The sequence below is a fragment of the Anser cygnoides genome, chromosome 16 (assembly GCF_040182565.1).
Source record: "Anser cygnoides isolate HZ-2024a breed goose chromosome 16, Taihu_goose_T2T_genome, whole genome shotgun sequence".
NCBI classification, from domain to species: Eukaryota; Metazoa; Chordata; class Aves; order Anseriformes; family Anatidae; genus Anser; species Anser cygnoides.
This window is the reverse complement of record NC_089888.1, coordinates 9,831,596-9,852,356: the sequence shown is the minus strand read 5'-3', so window position 1 is coordinate 9,852,356 and position 20,761 is coordinate 9,831,596. Positions and strand designations below refer to the sequence as shown.

The following is a 20,761-nucleotide window of genomic DNA, read 5'->3' as shown; positions in this document are numbered from 1 at the left end:
CTGGATTGAACTGGGTTTGGAGATGTCTGTTGTTAATAAACATAACCAAGATTTAAGTCTTGTATTTATGACCTTTAAGAGTTTGGGTTAGTTTGGAATTTTTATATAAGCAGGTTCAGTAGCAGTGGTTCAGGGGAACCTCCAGGCTTGGAGTACTACTAGTGCTACACAGCAATGTCAGGTGAGCTGGTACTTCTGTTGCCAGGTTAGTGGGGTGTGCATATCTCTTAAGGAGGGAATGAGAACGTAAGAGCTAAGGGTATCAGATTAACAGTCCTGGTGGTCTCTGTTTACCTTCAATAAAACAAGCCTAGAGCCCAGTAAGGGATGGGGGGTAGTTGTAGATTCAAAGTATTAGTAAAAAGGGCTTAAGAAAAATCTCTTATTAAAGTCAATCTGTAAGACATCTATCTACCTGTCTGCATCTTTTTCCCCCAAAGTGAGCAGTCTGCTCAAATTTTAACACATTATAGCATGAAAATACAGGTGTGTCTTTTGTTACAGTGTGAGGCTCTAGCAAGAAAAGAACAATTTTCACCTGTGCCACATGATTGAGGTTTCCAGGGCATGATACACAAGTTATTTCCTCATGATATGAAGAAGCACTTCATATCTAAGCACTTAATTCCTTGACTACAAAATAAGCAAAACTGGCTACTAAGAAATTGCACACAGTTCCCTATTTGTTTGAGCCATGGGGCTGGTATCTGCATTACTAATTACCAGGGATATGCTTCCAGTCTGAGGTACAGGCTTAGCACCCCAAAGCTTCAGTGTAACCCTGAAGCTGTGTCACAGGATGTCTATCTTGTTGCTCTGGTCTGGTAGCAGGTGCTGAGTTCCATGGTAAGTGTATCCAGATTCTAGCCAAAGTTCTTGCTGCACACAACATCTTGGCTACATTGCTGATAGAAGGTAACTTCAAAGCTCCCTTAGGCACATTCAGGCAAATTTAATTACAAGAAATGTGTATGAGAAAAACAGTCTGATACTCCACAGCTGTTATAGATTTCTTGAGGGTGCAACTAGTTCATATCTTTTAACAAAATCAGGTGTGCTAACGTGGCAGACAGTGGCAATGTTTTGTTCTGAGTATACATGCTGGCATTAAGCAAAATAGACTCAGGTTTAGCTATGCTAATTGCCTCAGCCACTAAAAAATCTTTATTTTTTTTTTCAGTAGCAAGGCTGTTTCAATTTTCTAATATAACACTTTAAACAAAAGGTTGGATACTTTTCTACAGTTGTATTTGCTCCCCTGAAAGTTTCTTCTATTATGGTAGCTCTGGTATTTAGTAATTCCAATCCAGTCTAGACTTGTTTTTTTCTGAAATAATAAAAAACTTGCAAAACTTCCAGGCTTTTCTTACTAATTTTATTTGGTGAGGAAGACATTTCACTAGCATTGCAAACACTGATTCATTTATAAAAAAGATTCTAATGTACTGTTAGAAATGAAACCCACCCTACAATACAAAACAAACAAACGAACAAAAAAAACAACACCAAAAGCACTATGAACAAAAATGTCACTGCCAGTTTGTTAGTGAGCATGAAATGGAATATTTCTCTTCTATAGTTATGCTGGCTCCTTAGCATCAACAGTGGAACAAAATATGTAATAATTGCCCCATAGAGATCTTAGCTAAGTCAGTTGAAACAAGGATAGGGCGATTGATTAGTCACAAATGCCAACCCAACAACAAAAACAAAATAAAAGAACACAACTGAGAAGCGGCTTGTTCTAACCTGCTTGGTGTATTAGCGCATTTTTAGCATATTCATTCTAGCTTAAAGGCCCCGCCTCCAAACCAGGCATTTCGTAAACTTCTCTGACTTTTCTCTCTATCTTTGCATAGAAAGTCTTCAGGCGTTTCAATATTATGCTCAAGAACCTGAGGGGACATGGAGTAGAATTCAGTAATTGCTTAAGAACTTAACACAAAGCTAGCCACCAGCAGTTAGTTTTTAGCTGCTGTTTTATAGCTGGCAGAACTTGCATTAAGGCTTGTTACATAAAATTGTGTTGTAAACACATTCTGCAGAACAGGTGAAGCAGTTTGAATATCAATGACACTTTTTTAACTCTTACAAGAGTCTTCCCCAATTTTATGTAGCCAAATCAGCTGTTTTTTTTTTTTTGGGGGGGGGGTGGGTTGGGGAGGGGGAAATTGTACAACAGTGGCTGCAGAAGGGGTTCCTGGGGACGTACCTGGCACTGGTCCTAGAAACAATGCGAGTGGTGGTTTGAGGGCGTGACTTGCAGAATCAGTCCTGGGAGGGAGTTCAGAGGCTGTTCTAGAAAAGCTTCTAGATACAAGTTGGTGTGTTTTAGAAAGGCTCCTGGATGTCTTCCCACCAAGTCTTAGAGGCGTGCTGCTTCTGGGTGATGGTTCCAGATGTGAAGCTAGAGATGTCTCAAGAGATGGTTCCTGAAATCATCTTAGTTTGTAGAGGTGATGCTTGGAAGTTATTCTAAAAGTGGTTCTAGATCTGACTCATAAATCAGTAGCTGAGAAATGGCTTCTTGCTGCTCTAATCACATCCCAAATCTGGGTTATTTTTATTGTGATTGTTACAGGTCCTATCTGACTTCAACACCTTACTCTGAGCACTTCAGTTTTCCATCAGTGACTGAGCAGGCGTTGGGTTTTGTCAGTGTGCTTTTGAGATCTGATGTTTGCTTGCAGTGTGTATCAATTCTTGAATGAGTCTGGCCTCCAAACGGGGTTACTCTCGTGTGATACGGGTACTGCTGCAAGCAGGAGTGTTCAAAACCAGTTTGTTGTCTCTTAAAGACAAGCTAGATGCTATTTGTTAGCATCCTTGAAATGCAGAAGTGTCTTCAAGGATGGGCTTGTTTTCAAAGGCATCATCTGTCTTTCAGATCACTATTATGTAAACTTGGCTCTCTCCTAATAAGTCAGTCATGAGAATAGTCTGGGTTGGTTTGACCTTGTGAAATGCTTTTAAAAAGCATCTTCAGCAGGTCCTACAGCAGTGTCCTAAATTTCACTATTAAAAAGTTATGCTAAATGAATTGTTCCATTGCTGTCAAACTATATGAATGTGAAGACTGCTTCTTTTTGTGAGCTGAATCAAAGGGGGAGGCCAGTTTTCTGTTGTTTCTTAAAGTTTCGGAATGAAGCTTGGGAAGCAAACGATGATTACGAAAAATAATAGCAAACAATTAAGTACTGCTTTGTTAAGCAATTAATAATCCTTTATTTGGCATATTGTGGCAGTGGAAGATTGCTAGTTTGCTAGATCCAAGTAACTGAATTATTTGTTGGGCTAAACATTTTATTTTGTAAGTACATAAATTCCTAGCTGCAGCTAGGAAGTTGATTTGATATAAGAGCTTATTTATTAAGTTACTGCTAATGAGAAGGGACTTGACTAAAGTTAAAAATAGAGCACATTGAACTTGACATGAACCTTAATATCTTTTCCAGCTTTTACAAGGATTGTACTGTGAATTGTGTATTGTTTAGCTGGTTTATCGCTGATTAAAAGTATTGAAATAAACAGTACATTATGAAATAAAGCCTCTGTCGTTGCTTTGTTTACATTTTGGATATCTTATCTAAATGTTACTTTGCAAATTCGATGCAAAGTTCAAGCTTGAACGTGGGATTTCTAAGACTTATATTTTCTAAAGGCTAAATATATTGTTGAAGATGCAAAACAACTGAAAAATCTTTATTGTCAAAGCCTAAAACAAACTTGTTTTGTTTACTTAGATGCTGGATAAAAACAGTGGTAGATCAGATATTTCACTATGTGGAGTTTGTTATACAATATTAAAGACATTTCCAGTGTTTGAGCTTAGTTCTACATAGATCTTTCTTAATTCTGCTTAATATAAATGCATTTATTGACTTAACTGCCAATTTATGAATTCCTTTATAGACGTGAGACTTTGATATTGTGTAACACAATTTTGTAAAGCTTATTGCATGAAGATTTGCTATGCCAAAAAGAGTACAGTGGTCTTAAAGTATAGAGAAAGACAAAGATCAAATCCATGGAACAGCTTTTGTATGAGAAATAAAATTTACCAGAACTTCCACCATTAACAGTACATACTGATCCGTATGAAATAACCATGGGTGTAATGGAAAATCAAGACGAAGAAAGTGTTTTGCTTTTCAGCCATTTCATTTATTTCCCTCCTATTTTTTTATCACATGGCAATTTAAAAAATAAAAATCAATAAAGGTACTTTTACATAGTGTGGAGCTTAAGTGCAGAACTTGCTGCCACAGAATATTACAGCTGTGTTGATTTTCATGGGTTCAAAAGCAATTCATATACTCGTAGAGGAGAAATCCAGCTGCTGGGAAACTCGGTCCTTGTGAACCAGGAAATTCCTGAGCTGGAGATTAAGAAGTTTGAGAGAATGCTGAAACAGTGATATGCTTACCTTGTTCTTTCTAGGCTTTCCTACTGGCTTCTGTTGGAGAGAGAACACTGTGCTAGGTAAGTCTTCTGTTTGACTTGGTTGTCCAGGGCTACTTTGAGAACTGATCCAAAGAATACATTGATAGTAAGGGGATTTGGAGAAGGGATAAAATAATTGCAATTCCCTTAGAGAAATGTATTTTCTTCTGTTCTGTATTAATAATCTACAATACTTTATATATGCTCTTTTCCACCTCCCTTAAACTGAGGAAGTATATGGTATTACCCGTCTTCAGTGCACTCTGTAGTATCTAAGGCTAGTAGGCTCCTGGGGATACCTGGGCATTTAAAGAATATTGCTCTTAAAAGGAGTGGGATGAAGTAATAACATCCTTTTGTGTATATATTTGCCTTCAGTTCTTAATTTTCTATCACTGGTGCCAAGATTTTCTTATTTCTGAAGTAACTGATGATGTAAATACTTTGCTCAGAACAGTTCTTCTGAAACAGTGGTGTTGAAATGGAGTTTCTCAGCTAAAGCTGTTTGGGCCCAGAGTGGGTATGATGCTGATCATCAGGGCGTGGTTTTGTTTTTTTTTCTCATAACTCAGAGTAACCCATTTAGCCTTCAGTACTCAAATAGATAACTGTCAAGTTTTATACCTATTGCTGAAGAGTATTGAAACTGATAGCATGTCTGGACATCACCTCTTTCATAGTCATCTCTTTTGGTAAGCTTAGCCTCTTTACTCTGCAATTTAGCAGGATGGTCTGTGATAAAATTCAAGTGACTTGGCTTGGCTAGAATAAGGAAAGGTTAGAGCAAAATGAAGAAAATGAAAGGAGACAGTGAAAGGAAAACCTTTGGAGAAAGTTCTTGTCTAAGCACAGAAAAAAAGATTGTTTCGTTTCAGATAGCTGTGCTCATTAAAATGTTCCTAAGCAATGATTTACAGACAGATGCCACAATGAGGTAAATAGTATGCAGTGGAGAGAAGGGATAAATAACTTTTGCTCTTGACTGGATGGAGACATATGTCTAAGCATATTGTCTGTCATAAATCTACCTACGATGGGGAAAAAAACTACTATATCACAGCATTTATATCTTGAAAGACAGAATTAATGACATTAGGTTTGCTTCATACGCTCTTGTGTTCCCTCCATGCTATGCCATGTTTATCCTGTTATTACATGTATGATGTCATTTCCATATGTGAGAATCTGATGGAAGCCCAAGAGTTGGTAAGGTTTTGTAGCTTTCTGAATCTTAATGGATTTTTAGGTACACTAAAAATGCTTAGTGGGTTTTAAATAGAAAACACTGAAGCTATGCCATGCCTAGAGACAATAATAGTGACTTTACTGCTACGAATTAAATTTGATGAGGCCCAGGAATATAAAGTTCTGACTGATGTACATAAACATAACATCCCTTTCTTTTAAATGCAATGTCGATATGATGTACTGTCATAGAAATGCAATGTGGTGTTTTGTTTACCAACAAAAAAAACACATAGTATAAACTACACTTGATAGGTGATACCTTCTAGTTTTGTGGCATAAATACATGACTGGTGCTAACTGGTTAGGTACCATGTTTGACACACTCACCAGATGCTAATAGAAACCTCCTAGTATGTGAGTGTGACTGGATATTAGCTTTAAAGCTTAGCATCAGGTTATCTGCAAAATTACCAGCAAGTCTGCTAAAAGAGAGCATGACTTGTTTAAATTATGGTGGATGCATCTTGGATGTCCTGTTGGCAGACATATGCTCAAGCCGTGGTTCCCCAGCTCATGGTTTTATTGCATGTAAGCTACAGTTCAGTTGATCTTCTTGGGTGGGAACTGAAGATACAGTGCATTTAAGAAAAAGTAGTAGTATTAATAATCTAAAAAAAAAAAAAAAAAAACCTCTATCCTGATGGTCCCTCCAGTGCTCTGTATAAAAATACATAAAACTGCTTCCTAATGTTGTGAAACTATGCAACCATTTAGTCATTTATCTGTAAACAAGGAAGCAACTGGATCTGAAACAAAACATTACAAATGTTTTGGGGACTTGAAGAAGATGGATGTAATCCATTCTTCTGTTTTTGGCAGTCACTGACCTCTTGTATTAACTTCCACAATGGTTGCAAATCTTCTAAAATTACTTGGAATTTCTGTGCTAACGATGACAGTGTTATTTTGGAGAATTCTGCAGATAAACATCAATGTATGAGACATGCTATTTGTATAAACAATTTAAGGAGCATAGCTGGTTTTCTAATTGGTAAGCAGCTATTACAAACATACCTTCTGTGTGAATCCTTGAGAGGTTAGTGAGATTTATTGTACAATTTCTTTTTAATGAAAGTGAAGGTTTTTACTTCTTCAGGAGAACGTTAGAAAAAATAGAAGCGCAAGGTTTTCATGCAATGGAAATGGTTGGTAAAGAATATAAAATTCAGTACGAAAAATTCAGAGGGCATTTGAGAGCTTTATTCAAAAACATTCTGGTTTTGCTATTAAATGGAAAAAATCCTTGATGGTAGGAATTAATGTTGTCATCAGGAATATATAGTTTGTTTCCAGTAAAGATGGGAATATTAACGGATGTATGCAAAATATAAAGGATTTGTGAGACTAACAAAATATACTGTGATTAAAACAGTAGTGAAAAGAATGTAGTGACACATCTTGAAATTAAGACAAAGTGGGATTAATCGTAAAGTCCCTTTGTCTTAGTAACTCATTATAATGGTACCAGTTTATCACAAGGCTGCAGTATATAATTCTCTCATGATAATGTGTCACTGAAAATCATAGAGATGTTATGCTAGCATCAATCTAAACCGTGCTGACAAAGCACTGTTTGAGAATTCTGTTCAGTGAAGGTTTGGAAGGTTTCTTAGCAAAGAGATTCCACAAGTTGTCTGGAACCCATTCCAGCATTCAAACTCTTTGGAAATTAATATTCATCTTTTTGGAGGTAGTAAACCCTGCCTCTTGCCCTTTTGTTGTAGGACTCAGAAGTGAGTCTGTGGCACTCTAGTCTGTAACATCTCTATAGGTGCTATTTTCCATTTTGCATAGCACTGAAGAAAGACACTAACCCATTTCAGTTTAACTTGTAAACAATTGATCCCTGAAATCTAACATTTGAGCCTAACACTGACATGCAAAACCACATTACAGCTTTCATTTTTTTTGCAGTAGGTTTTAGCAGGTGCTCGTGTTACAACCATTGGAACACAGAGGATGGGTAATATTTGAAATACAGTAAGATAATCTGACTGTACAGTGGCAAAACAAATTATTCTAATTTGAGAATTATTCTGTTCTGTCCTTATTTTGCAGTTCAGTTGAAGGTAGTCTATTAAGTTTTGGTCAGTATGAAAGTGAAATACAGGAAGATACATGAAAACAAGTGGAGAAAAGTGGATTTTTAGCTAATGAAATCCTCAGATAAGCTATACTGTAGATACATAACTGTCACTTCAAACTCTGCATGCTAAGCATTAGCATTGAACTAAATGAAGGCCTCTTGCTGCAGTGCCAAATATACTGTCTGTGTACATTCAAATTTATTCAGAGATGTTAATTACAGCATTGAGCTAGGAATACCTCCATATTTCAAGGTCAAATTGTGTTTTAGAAAGGTCCCTTTTGCATTAAGTAGCTCTTTTCACTCCTTACAATGAAGCAAAAATAGTACGTAAGCACTGATACCGTGCATGGAAAACTAAACTATTTTGACTTCATTTCTTCAGTAACTTCCTTTGTTTTCATTCTCCGATCTTGTAGCTCCTCTTCAAATTTGAGTGTCCAGTTATGCCAAAAAGTCAAGAAACTTGATTAACGTACTTTTATTATTATTAGGTTAGAGGGTAACAAGATCAAATTTTAAAAGCAAGGGGAATGTGTGTGCGTGGCTCTTTGTTTTTCTTAACAAAAAAAAAAACACAAACAAACTAATTTAATAGCCTGATGAAAAGAGATACTGAGTAGACTTTTCAAAAGCACTCTAACACATCAGGCATTTAACTCCCATTGAAGCCAGTTTGTGAGTCTGTGTGTATGTAATCTGAAAACCCTTAATGGATAGCTGTCTTCCCTCCTCTTCTCTCCCACCTGCACTCAAATACTTTTTCAGAAAATGATTCTGTGCTTTTTTCCTCTTTAGTTGTGGATTTACTAACCACAGGTTTTGTTTTGTTGTTTTTTAAGTAAACTTAGTAGTTCACATTTAAAATGCTAACATATCCAAAGCTTTGATTAAAATCAGTGGGTTTACAGTGTTAAATAATACATTTACTGACATTAATTCTATAGCTTAGTTCCTGTGGAAACACGTGAATAAATGTCCATAAGTACTGCATCTGCTGAGTAGCAAAATGTGCCTATGGCAAGTTGATGTGATTTATGGACTACATTTCTTTCCAGCTCATGTGTCGCCACCCCCCTATTGGCTGGTGTAAATATTTCCAACAGTTAAATCAGTGATTTAAATGCCAGTTGAAAATCTGCTGTGAATGAATAGTCTTAATCGGAAGTTGTGGTCTGTGATAATCAAGACTGCATTTGTCTTGTTTACTCCTCATAGGAAAAAAAAAAAAAGCATCCTAATTTGTATGTAATTGAAATTCCCTATGTACCTTTACTGGGCAAGGCAAAGTTACGATACGAGTCTTTGACAGAATTGAATTCTCCATTTTAAGACCATTTTATATAGGTGTATAGTAAAGCAAATGTATTTGCTGAAATAGTAATGTACCTTGGAGGTGATACAAGAGACATAAGTAAATCTATAGTAGGTTTTTTTTGTGAATTGATGGGTGCCAGTCCCATGTAGACACAGCAATGTACTTAATTATCTACGTGCAACTGGGGTTAAAGAGAGAGGTGTTGAGTTGGACAGTGATTTTTAAGTTTTTCTGAATGATTTCAGAACATTAATATTTTCAGTGTAACTTTTTTGTACACCTTTAAAAAGAGAATGGAAAAAAATAGAACAAAAAAAGAAAAAAATAGAAAAAAGCGTTAAAAAAAAAAATTTGGCTCTGTTTGCCAGCAAGGTTGGCATGTGGAACTGGACAGAGCAGATGGGAACATCGCTTTGGCCACTGGTCTGTGTGCTTTCTGTATCGGCTAGCCCCTTTTAGCACTACTGGGTGAGACCCCCATCTGCTGTTTCAACTGGGATCCTGAATGGGGGGGGCAGCCTTCGCTAAGCCCTTGATCCTTCTGCTGCCTCCTGTTTTCAGAATGGGTGGGGCAGCATAACCTAGAAAAATGTCCCTGTTCACCAGCTACTGGGCTGCCAGGCGCTTTAACTGCTTCATAGCTGGCAGGTTCATAGGCAAGCTGCTCCTGGTCTTTATAATACAATGATAAAGCATGTTCTGTCCTGTCAGCGTGGAGGAGCAGTGCAGCGACAAAGCTTGCTTGGTTAGATAAAATACTTGAGGATTTTGGCAAGTGGTTTAAAACACAACTGAGCATGTGCAAAGACTTTAAAGGCAGTTACCATCTGTGCAGAGCAGCAAGATGAAGTTTAGCTTGTTTAGAGATTTGAGCAGTTTCTTTCCTAAAACTTTTAACTTCTCAGATGGAATAAAAAGTTGCATTTTGTTCAACATAATTATCCACTCTGTTTTTAAATGTCTGAACCAATTTTATGCAAGTCTTCCACCAAACGTAATTCTGAGGGGTGTGCGAGAGAGTCATCAAAGAATTAGAACGGGCTTCTGTGATGGAAAATGTTAGGCATCCTTAACCACAGTGCCTGCATAGGTAATGATATGCTTTAGTATATTTTTCTATTTCAGGCAAAGATGCCCACCCAAAACCAACAATGTTCTGTTCCTTCTACTACATCAATTTGTCAAAATGAACTTTCATTGAGCAGATCCTCCTAATTTTAGTATGAAACTTTGGATGCAATGTTGGCTATATCAAGGCTATTTTAAAGATGAAGTATATTAAGTTGTGTGTGTGTGTTCATAAATAAAGCCAGTGGGGCCCATTTCCTAGACAAACAGATGCCCTTGCGGGGAATGTCTGTTGGTGTGTGGTTTTAAACATTTTCCAGCAATCCTTTCCTTCCCCCCACCTCCTGTTTGGTACTTCAGATTGTACAGTTCTTATTTGTGCACACAAAAAGCAAAAATAATGCTCGGCTTTGTTTGGTACAGGTCTTATTTTCATGACCTATTAGCTTTGTGTCTGGAAGTGGAAGAAACTGCAGCTGTTTGGCTTCATGTGTAATGTGAATGTGGCATGTTCGTAAAATATTTTTTTAATATCTTGAATATTACAGGTGAAAACAGCTAATTTCTAGCTCGTCTTGTAAACAGCAGGTATAGTCTTCAGAAACTAGAAAAATACATGCTGTAGACTTCTGGAAAAAGCTTGCATGCTTAACTCAAACGTGTTTTTCCTAAATGGAGTCAGAATAGGGCACTGTGTAGATTGGGTGGAGCCTCGGAGTCTCAGAGGATTGAGATGTGCTGTTAATTCAAGGGCAGTCGCTCATTAGCTTTATGAGCTACATAATGTAAAAACTGTACATTTTCCAGGGAATTGCATAAAATTTAGTAAAGGATCCTCAGAATTGTTCATTATTACAGACACGCTGCTGCATCATTTTCAATCTTTTTGCTTGAAAACACGATTATACAGACTGACTTTGGTTAATAGGTTACTTATGTGGTGATCTAGTAAACACTCTAAATGTTACTCAAGTTTTGTAAGTAGTGTATTTTAGGAGACAATGTTAGAAATTTCTAGTGTCTTCCCATCCCCCAGCTTTTGAGCTCAGAGGAGTCTAGTTTGCTTGCAGCTGCAGTGGTAGGCATCTTTCAGGAAGTGACCTTGGCTTGTATTAATCAAATTCAGAACACACAGAAAAGCTTCTTGGTAACATGCTGACTTGATGTAAAATTTTATAGCATCCATTTTCTTTTAAAATGAGGCCATCTTATAAAAAGGGAATTTATTTGTGGTACTTCAGTTTAAAAGAATTTCTCTGAAAAGACATGGTATTTAGAGAAGGTAAAGAAACAAAAACTAACTGCTGTTTTTACTGAGAGGAAAATAGCTTTTTATATATGTAATTAAGTCTTAAATTGCTCTTAGCAAAACTGGTTTTTTAACCTACCTAAATTGTGAAAATAGTGTTATTTGATATTTTTTTCCACTGGTGTCTTATCCATTTTGAGCTAGAGTAAAAAAAAAAAAAAAAAAAAAGCCTGGTAGTAAGGTCTGATCTCAAGATTTTCATGATGCCTTTAACTTTTTGATGCATTCTAATCACTTACTACATCTTTTAACAGCTCTCAAGGCCTTAAGCTTAACCACAGAGTTGCTGTATTGAGCTACTATGCCTGTTTGCGTAGATTGAGAAAAGAATCTACCTGTGCCTGTTTAAGAAATCACTGTTGTCTGATTCCTGGAGCAGCTTTGAAGAGCATTTGCATTATTTCCTTTGTTGTGCCCAAAAGTATTTTGTGAGTTGGGTTTATAAAAATGGAAGATTGCTTGCAGTATTTTCAGCTGGCATAGCTGTTTGGAAGAATGTCTGTTTATGTCTTTATTCTTCCTTGGGACCTATGCAGAGGGCTGAGACCTGAATATCTTTCATCGTTCTGAAGTGCTGTGAAAGCCTTGAGATTCTTGAGTAAGATAATTTCCAAACTGCATGTTTGTGGAGAGTTAGTAATAGCTGCCACCTGACTAATGTTTTTTTCCCTTAGGTTGTCATGGGCATAATCTCAAACAATCTGATATCTGGTTGTTTTCAGAGTTTGAAAAACTAAGTACTACTTTATTGGCATCTTCAGCATAAACCTCTTATGCATGTTGATGGCATGTTTACCCATTTTACCTCTTCACAATTGTATTCCGATTGAGATCTCTGCGGAAAAATTAACAAGAGTATGCTAAGATACATGTTCTCAAGTGTTTTCTGGCTTTACTGTTAGAAGCTGCCTGTTTTGGAAAGCTAAATTCCATGTTGTCTACCCTGTAAGTGTATGCCATGACTTGCCATTCCACTTGGTATCCAGTCAGTTGCCAATCATTTACTTCAGGTCTCTACTTAACCCTACCCTTTTCTGCTGCCTTAGGATACTTAGCCTAACAGATGTCTTAACTACACGTTTTACTCCTCTTTGTGCTGCCTGTATTATATTGTGTTTATTAATGCACCAGACTAAGAACTTTTTTGTTGAAATGAAGGGGTGATGCATCCCTTGCTATCTGCTTAATTGTAGCTGACACTGGCTTTCCAAGACCAAGCAGAATGCAGTCATAGGTTGCCATTCCCATGTTATTCAATATTACCTATCTTCATTCAACATTTTTGTCAATCACCTAGAGGATAAAATTGGGCACAAATTTTGGGATACTCCACCACAGGCTGATGCATTGAGTCATTAGTGCCTGTGATGAAACTGTGTTGCTTGTGATGATAATTCTGACTCTGGAAAGCTTTTGTCATAATTTTGTCCATTACAATTTTACACCAGAACTGCTGATTAGGGGATGACAGAACCTAAGATTGTTAATGCAGAATGGAGGCATACCGTGGAACGAGAAACCTGTTCCACATTCTTCCTCTAGCTCCCTAATCCTGAAATGAGTGGAGACTAGGATGTTTCTTGTCTTTTTATGTGCCAAAACAAGAAAAGCTGTTTAAAATGTCTGGTGTCCAGACCATTCAGATTCTTTTCTACTTCTGTGGCTGGATGCGGGTTAACCCACAACTACTCCGACAATTAACTCCATCCCAGCCAAAGCCAGAACACTAGATGTTTGCTCAGAAGTGCTCATTGATATACTTATTGTAGGACAGGAGCCTGTCTTCATGCTCAGTCATATCTGAGCTTCTGATTTTATTAGTTAGTAAAACTTATTCTGGGCAGCAGAATACAGTATCGATATGTGAGCATTACTGTATTGGTTCACGTTCAGGGGGTGCTGTATTAACTGCAGAAAGTTCCTTTCTTCGTTGCCAAGAGTTTCATAGAAGGAAATACCTTAATTCCTCCACTGAGCAGACAGTTAAAGGACTTGGTGCTACTTAGGGCCTAGGTCTGAAGGTCTGGGCTTCTCAGGATGTTTCTGTATATCCTGGTGGGCTTCATAAATCTAAGAAACTGATCTTAATCCAGAAATTAGGTTACCTAATCATTTTCATTCTGGATTTTTTAAGCTTTACTGTATTTTGGGGGACCTCTACCTATAATTTATCTCCGCATTTCTATCCAAGCCATATAAAACTTCATATTGTAGTTTCTCAGCTGTGGAAGACATTCATATACCCATTTAAATTCCCCTCATGGTTCTGGCCACGATTAATATTGCTGTATTCCAATAACTTTGTGTTTTGCTTGTCAAGCTACCCCCTCAAAGGATGTCTGAATAGTTACCATATTTTCACAGTGCTGCCAATAGTTGTTCTGCATCCCTCACCAAACTATCTCAACAGGAGCCCTCTTCTGTGGATTGCACACTGCAACATACATGATATTTACACAACATAGTGAAATTTGGGACAGGCACCCCAGGCAGATACTGTAAGCAGCAGTGCCAGGGAGCAGTGGGATCGGTCCCTCAATCAAACGGACCTGAGGCTCCTCATTCCTGTTAGTCTGCCAGTCATTAACGAATCCTATAATGGGGTTTGTATTGTCACATGTATGGCAATCCACGGTAGATGACCACCTTTGAATAGTGCCTGATGGGGGTTTGTAAGTGCTTTCATGTCCAAGACTGCAGAGCTGAAGATTTTTGTTCAGAGGACGAGCCACCCATCCACTGTCTGTCCTTCTCAGGGTAGATGGAGGGTGACTTTTTGGGGGGGAAGTCCTGAAGCAGAGACCTGTCTGTGGTGCAGAGGCTCTTTGGGCTGCCCCACGCTGCTCTGTCACGGTACCCATCCCCGGCTGCCCAAGATGCAAAGCAAACCTTGCGGGGCTCCGCTGCACACCCCAGTCCTTTCTGCCCATTCTGCTCCCCTCTACCAAAGTCACCCCTTGCTCTTTGCTGTCACTCGTACTAGGGCCGGTTCAGAGCCCTTGGGACCCCGCCTAGCAGCAATCCTGCGGGGCCGAGAAGCCCTTGGGTCGCCCTGCTCCCTGTTTTTTGGGCTCTTTTCCACCCTCCTCACGGCCGGGCGGCAAGGAGTTAAGCCAGGGCCGCGGTCCTGGCCGCCGCCGCCGCGCTGCCATTGGGCGCGGAGAGGTGAAATGGAAACCAGGCTAAACTTTTGACCCCGCAGCGGCGGTGGCGGAACGCCTTCCCCGGGCCCGGAGCCCAGCGAGGGCTTCCCCCCCCTCCTTTGCCCGTCCCGTCCTTCCCCTTCGCCGCCGGGCCGGGCCGCGGGCAGCCGCCCGGGGAGGGGGCAGCGGGAGCGGGCCCGGCGCCTGTGGGCCCACGGAGCGGGAAAGGGGGGGGGGGGCGGTCCGGGGGGCGCTGAGGGGGCCCCGGGGCGCTGAGGGGACCTGGGTGAGTGCTGAGGGGGGCTCGGAGTCCTGAGGGGACCACGGGGTGCTGCCGCTCCGGCTCCTCGCAAGCCGGTCGGTGAACGACGAGTCGTCCGTTTGGCAGTTTCCACCATGGTTTTGTGTTTTAAAAAAAAACAACCCAAAACTCCAAATTGATGCTATCACAGCTAATTAGAAACTAGGGAAGGGAGGATGAGTCATCGGACGCAGCGGCGTGCTGGCTGCAGGGAGCTCTGCTGCTTAATAAACGGGGGTTGGGCTTTTTTTTTTTTTAATTAAAAATGAAGTGGTTGCTGTTTACTGAAATCTGAGGTAGAAATGCCTCGTTAGTTCACAAGTTGGCGTTTTAAGTGCACGTTTACCTAGCTGTAGCTGTTTTTCTGTTCTCTTATATCTTTTTTAAACAAAATAATTTGTATTTTCTCGACCTGGGAAAGAAGAAGTGCCTGCGCAACGTCACTGCCAACTTGCGGAATGCCGGCGTCCCATGGTAGCCATCTTACAGATTTTTATTTGGGTAGGGTGACTAACAAATTCTGGACCCAATTAGTGTGCGTGTCACTTTCATACTATGCAGATTTTGTCACACAAAAAAAATCAAAAATATCTGCGGTCAAGTAAATTCACCTTCCCTTTGTAGCTTTGCCAAACCAGACAAATTAAAGCAGCATTACGTTTTCGATGAAATATGAATAGGAGATTTAGTTAATCCACGTTTTTTTCCCCTCAAACATGTCTGTCTTTTCCCTGACAAAAGAATAGCTGACTTGGTTACTTTGCTGCATCAGCTGCCATTTTCTCCCTCCCCCGCTCCCAGGCACAGGTAGCGGCCTGCTCTTCTGGCTGGAGCATTCAACTCACTGAATTTTAAGTGCCACTTAATCAGGGAGTCACTCAGCACCTTACTCAGAGATAACATTCAAAACTCTTCCTCAACAAAGAAACTTGATTCCCGACTACTTCAGGCTGATGTTTTCACCTCTCTGGTGGCTTGTTCTTGCAAATAGTTTCGTCAGATTTATGTAGTGTGTTCATTTTCCTAATGAGAGACTAGGGTGGGGACGAGCCCTCAACTGCTGTGATCTGGATTTTTTTTCTTTTTAAATTCAGTATACTGAGCTTTTCGGGTGTGAAGTGTTTAGTTTATGGCAGCGTTAGGACAGTAGGACCAGGGAGCGAAGGTTTGGTCCGGGATTCTTGAGCGCTGTTCTCGCTACAGTTTTATCTGGGAATTGAGGGAGTCTCCTGAAGCATTGCCAGCGGCATCAAGGGAACAATGAATATAATATGATTAATAGCAGATCCCCTGCCCCCTCTTGTGTGCAATTCTCCTTGCAACAGCAAAAGAAACATGCGCTTGTAATGATTGTTGGTGGCCTCCCTGTTTGTTCCAGCTAGTGTTCCCGAGCAGCAGCTATTATATAGTTTATTTTCTCCCACTCCCTGTGATTCTTTGTTCTGTCCTCACTGTGCCTGTGTGCATCTTGTCTGCTTCTCGTTGTCCGTTTCATGGCAGTTCATCTGCCTTCACAATGGAGCTGCACTGAAGTCACAAATCATATTGCATATCACAGTGAAATAGAATTAATACTCTTCTAAAAGAAAGAGGAGTGAGTAACAATTGTCAGGAACTCAGAAATGCTAGTGAACTCTGTTTCTGAAGTGCCATTTAAGTGTCCCTATCTGAAAGGTTTCTGTTGAACAGTGGCACGATTGCATCAGGGCAGTGTTGGATGCACATGCCTTTTAGTGTTAGAAACAAGTAATCTCTACAAACATTAATACCTATGCCAGAAGCACGGTAAGAAACCGGCAAAAACCGACCAACCAAACAAAAAACGTCTTTCCAGCTAAAGAAACTTTAACTTCACCAGATTCGTACGTCCTGTAACTTCAAAGTATCCTATTTTTGGTAAAGTGGCAACAGGCTGAAAGTGAAGTGCTGAACGTGAGGACAGTATAACCTTTATTTCTAATAAAAATGGCCAGAAAGAGGGGTATCAGAAATACTGCCAGTGCGTTTTTGTAACGTAAAATCATTAAATAAGTACTCTCGGACTGAAAATAAACTGCTGAGTTCTATACTGTTTTATTCTGCATGTTTATTCAGGGTAGATTTTGAGGTTGGTTACATCTATCAAGTTTCCTCAGGGTGAATTGCCAATTGTTTGGGAGTTGCACTTTTAGATTTTTTTTCTTCACCATTTCCAGACTGTGAATTGGAAATTTGAAAAGGAGAAGTTCATGCCAAGGTGTTTTCCTCTATTATTTGTTATCTAGCGTAAACAGTTCCTATTGTCCTGTTTTAGTGAAGGAAGGGTGGATGATTTAGAGAGAAGGCTTTAGAGCACAGCCTCCCAAATGGGAAAATGATTTTATATTCCAAAACTCATTGTCAATACTTCTGTAGTCTATTTCAAGTTTCTGCTGGCTCATCCTCCTGAGTTTCCTGGCTTTCGTCATGGAGTTGCATGGTGAACTGCACTTGGAGATCTCGTATGAAAGCTTGTCATTTCCACCCAAATCTGCTCCTAACTGTAAGTGCAGGCACAAGTGACACTGAAAAACAGCAGAACGGTAGTATTTGGAATGTAAATTTTTGTTTGTTTTTAAAACATTATCATTGTATCTCTGTCTTCTCTGCTTTTATTTACATTTCAGTTAGTGGTGAAACTTAATATCTGCAGTCCAAGCATTGCATGGTGGGATGCAGTAAGCAGCCTTTTTCCCTCCTTTGTCCTCAATAGGTCCATCTCTGAAAGCAGTCTTGTTGGCATCCTTGCCGCAGATCTCCAGTGATGAGAGAACTCTTGGTCCTCTGCAACAACAATGGGTTGAGTTTCTGGAATGAAACTCCCTCTTGGAAGAGCTGTGTTGGGTGTGGTGACATAACCTGTTCTGAGATGTACAGTGATCAGGTATAGAGGTCCTCAGAACATTTTCAATAGACTTTTAAGTCCTGTTTTGCTCTGGCCTTGGAGCAGATTTATAGTAGCAACTTCTTGAAAGACAATAAATAAAATCAGTGTATTCATTCTCTCATCTTCTCTGCCAGCATCAACTTTTTTTTTTTTTTTTTAATAAGTTCTCTTGCATGCAGTTAGGATATTGCAAGATGAAGAGATGCAAAAAAAAAATAAGCTGTGGACACATTGATTCCTTTAAGCTTAAGTGTACATACCCACTGCCTCATTTCTTTGGCACAGAGTTAGGAGTCAGTGTCTACCTCAGTGTCTCTGATATATATATATATTTTTTCTTTTAATATACAAAACAATGCAGAAATCATAGTGTTTTTCAGATAGAATAAAGTGGTGTGATCGTGGTGAAGCAGACTTCCCACTGTGAGTTGTGTGTGGCCTTCCACACTTTCTTGAAAAATGCAATAAATATAGGAATTGGTTGCTGTAGCTGAAAGGACTTTTTGCTTTTATAATTTTCATAGGTTGCCTTATCTATACCGCTGTCCTTCCTGCATGTCTGTGGGTTGATATGCCCTTACAGTCAGGTTATTCCTAGGTTCTGTTGTAGTTTGAAGTAGTCTCAGTTTCTCAGACTACAAGGATGGTAAATAGTAGCGTCGCTTACTGATTTCTACTGAAGGAGCAGACCAGAATACTTACTCTGCAGTCTTTTTAGAAGAGTCTGCTTTATTTCCAGCACAGTTTAAAACTGTTTTTAGGTTGGTTGTTTGGATGGGGTCTTGGGGATGGGGGTTGGACAAGACAGGATTGTTCAAAGAAATTCCACATGCTAATGCAGAACCCTCTCTGCCGTTCACATTCCAGTTTTCTTTGTGTGTTCTGGAAAGCTCTTCTTATCTATCCTGAGTCATTGCTAGCTCTGATTTCTCTAAACTTTCATTCTGATGTTTAATGAGCAAACAGTGCTTGTCCTTTAGGATGATAATCAGTATAACCTAACTGGTTATTTCTCAGTGTACACGGAATTTCAGTAATAGACAACATCCATGAACAGATGCAGGAAGGAAGACAGAACACTGGCTGAAGTGCTCCATAACTGTTGAATTCAGTCATTTGTGGTACGTAGTCTGCTGAAGTCTGTATCTGGAAGGCTAAGACAACAAAAGAGATCAACTTTACAGTTTGTGGTATTGAAATTTCTTCATGATGCATCACTGCACCATGTCTGTTGTTCACTCTCTCCAATCAGAAGTAGAAGTGCACATTTTTTTTTTCAAGATCAGTAAATTAAAAACACAACACAATAATACTTTGAATAATAAGGCCATAGTCCTTATAGCCATCAGTTTTCAATCTCAAGGTATAAATAGGGAGTGTCCTGCTAAGTCAAGGATTGGACAAGTGTAAATAGATTCAGAGCAAAAAGGGTTTGCCAGCAAAAGTGGTGTCTTTTGTCTTGCTGGCTCCACATGCTATTGTAGTCATTTGGTATCGATGCTTTGAAAACAGAGGACAAGTATTTTTCTTTTTGGGTGTTACTACTTAAACATATGCCCATGACCACTGGAGGAACAGACTACTGTAAACGTTCCTTCATAGTAAAGCTCAAGGCTGTGATGCGATAGAGAATAGGAAAATGAGTAATTCCTACCTATTTTTTTTTTCCCCTAGGTTTAACTTTATCTGTCCTAGGGAAGAAAAAGGGCCATGTGTTCTGAACATGGAAAATTACAAAAACAAGTTTGTTTTATTTACAGGAAGAATTTGTTATGTCTTACAGTAGGAGAAATAATTGTGCTTTTTATTCAATGCCTTTTTAATGTAATTAGAAACAGGGGCAGAACTGAATTATCCTGGCTATGCAAATGAAGGAGGAAGGGCAATTGTGAACTTGGTAATGGTCACTGTATCCACTTGAATTGATCTCTACCTGTAGTTCATATTAAAAATACCCCTTTAGATAGAGGCATTTCTCATAATGTTAATTTCAGGATTTTTTAATTAATATTTTAAAATTACATGTAGTGAATGTATTGATAACTCTTCTTTTTTATTTTCCAGATTCTTATGTAGAATTTTCATTAGGTGATTTTTTATTTCAAAAGCTGTCATTCCCCTTCTCCTCCCCACAGCACTGTTAAAGCAGGGTAGACAGTTCTGTCCATTTGCTTTGAACTTCTTTTATTTTTCACATTACTTCCTTGCCACCTGTGTAATGTCATCCTCCTGGGTCCCATGTCAACATCACTTGCCTGCTGTTGTGACAGTATTAGAATTGGGGACTTCAGTCAGAAAGGAATCTGTTTTGAGATATTCTAAATTTGAAAATGAAGAAAATTAAGATCAGTGTGAAGCTTTCTTAAGGCTTTTGTAAGAGGCAGAAGAGAACATTTGGAGAGAGAATAAATATTTGAGTTTTGCAGAAGCTGAATAACGGAGTGTGGAATAAGAACTAACTGGAGCCTTGTGTGTTTTGTGGGGAGGACAATGGGGACAGCCTAAAATGAAAAGCCAATGCATTTAAAATTGATAAAGAAAAAAGAATTTTACTTACACAGTTAGCAGGCATGTGATATCAGACAAGTTATTTGTATACTAAAAAGCATTTTCCTTTTTTTTTTTGTTTTAAAGTAGGAGAGTACCTATAGTTAGTAGAATTTATACTTAAAGAATATTCTGTGATATTTATTAGTTTCCTACTAGTTCCTGAAAACAAACCCACCCTTTGGTAGATTTGTCTTCCCACCCTTTTCTACTCCTGCATAGAGCAAGCCTGGGATATGAAGTGGCGTGATGAATTCTACGTTCCTTTGTTAAAATGGGTATTGGTAATGAACACTCCAGAGCCAAAAACGCTATCTTGTTATGAAGGAAATCACACTTCTCTTTTCTTTTCCTGTTATTTTATGATTATATAATATAAATGTTAATAATGTC

At 39.0% G+C, this 20,761-nt stretch overlaps 1 protein-coding gene across 9 annotated transcripts in view; it reads left to right on the top strand.

Moving 5' to 3' along the window:
* NCOA3 (nuclear receptor coactivator 3) overlaps positions 1-20,761 on the top strand; it is an 85,617-nt gene that overhangs the window by 14,777 nt on the left and 50,079 nt on the right. For 5 of the 9 annotated variants that reach the window (XM_048072462.2, XM_048072464.2, XM_048072457.2 and 2 more), the window contains exon 2: positions 4,441-4,482. The exons of 3 other annotated variants lie outside the window; for them this stretch is intronic. The gene's annotated coding sequence lies outside the window, so the exon portion shown is untranslated. Of the gene's footprint in view, positions 1-4,440; positions 4,483-17,310; positions 17,438-20,761 lie in introns of all 9 variants that reach the window. One more of the 9 variants, XM_048072459.2, reaches the window with a different exon arrangement.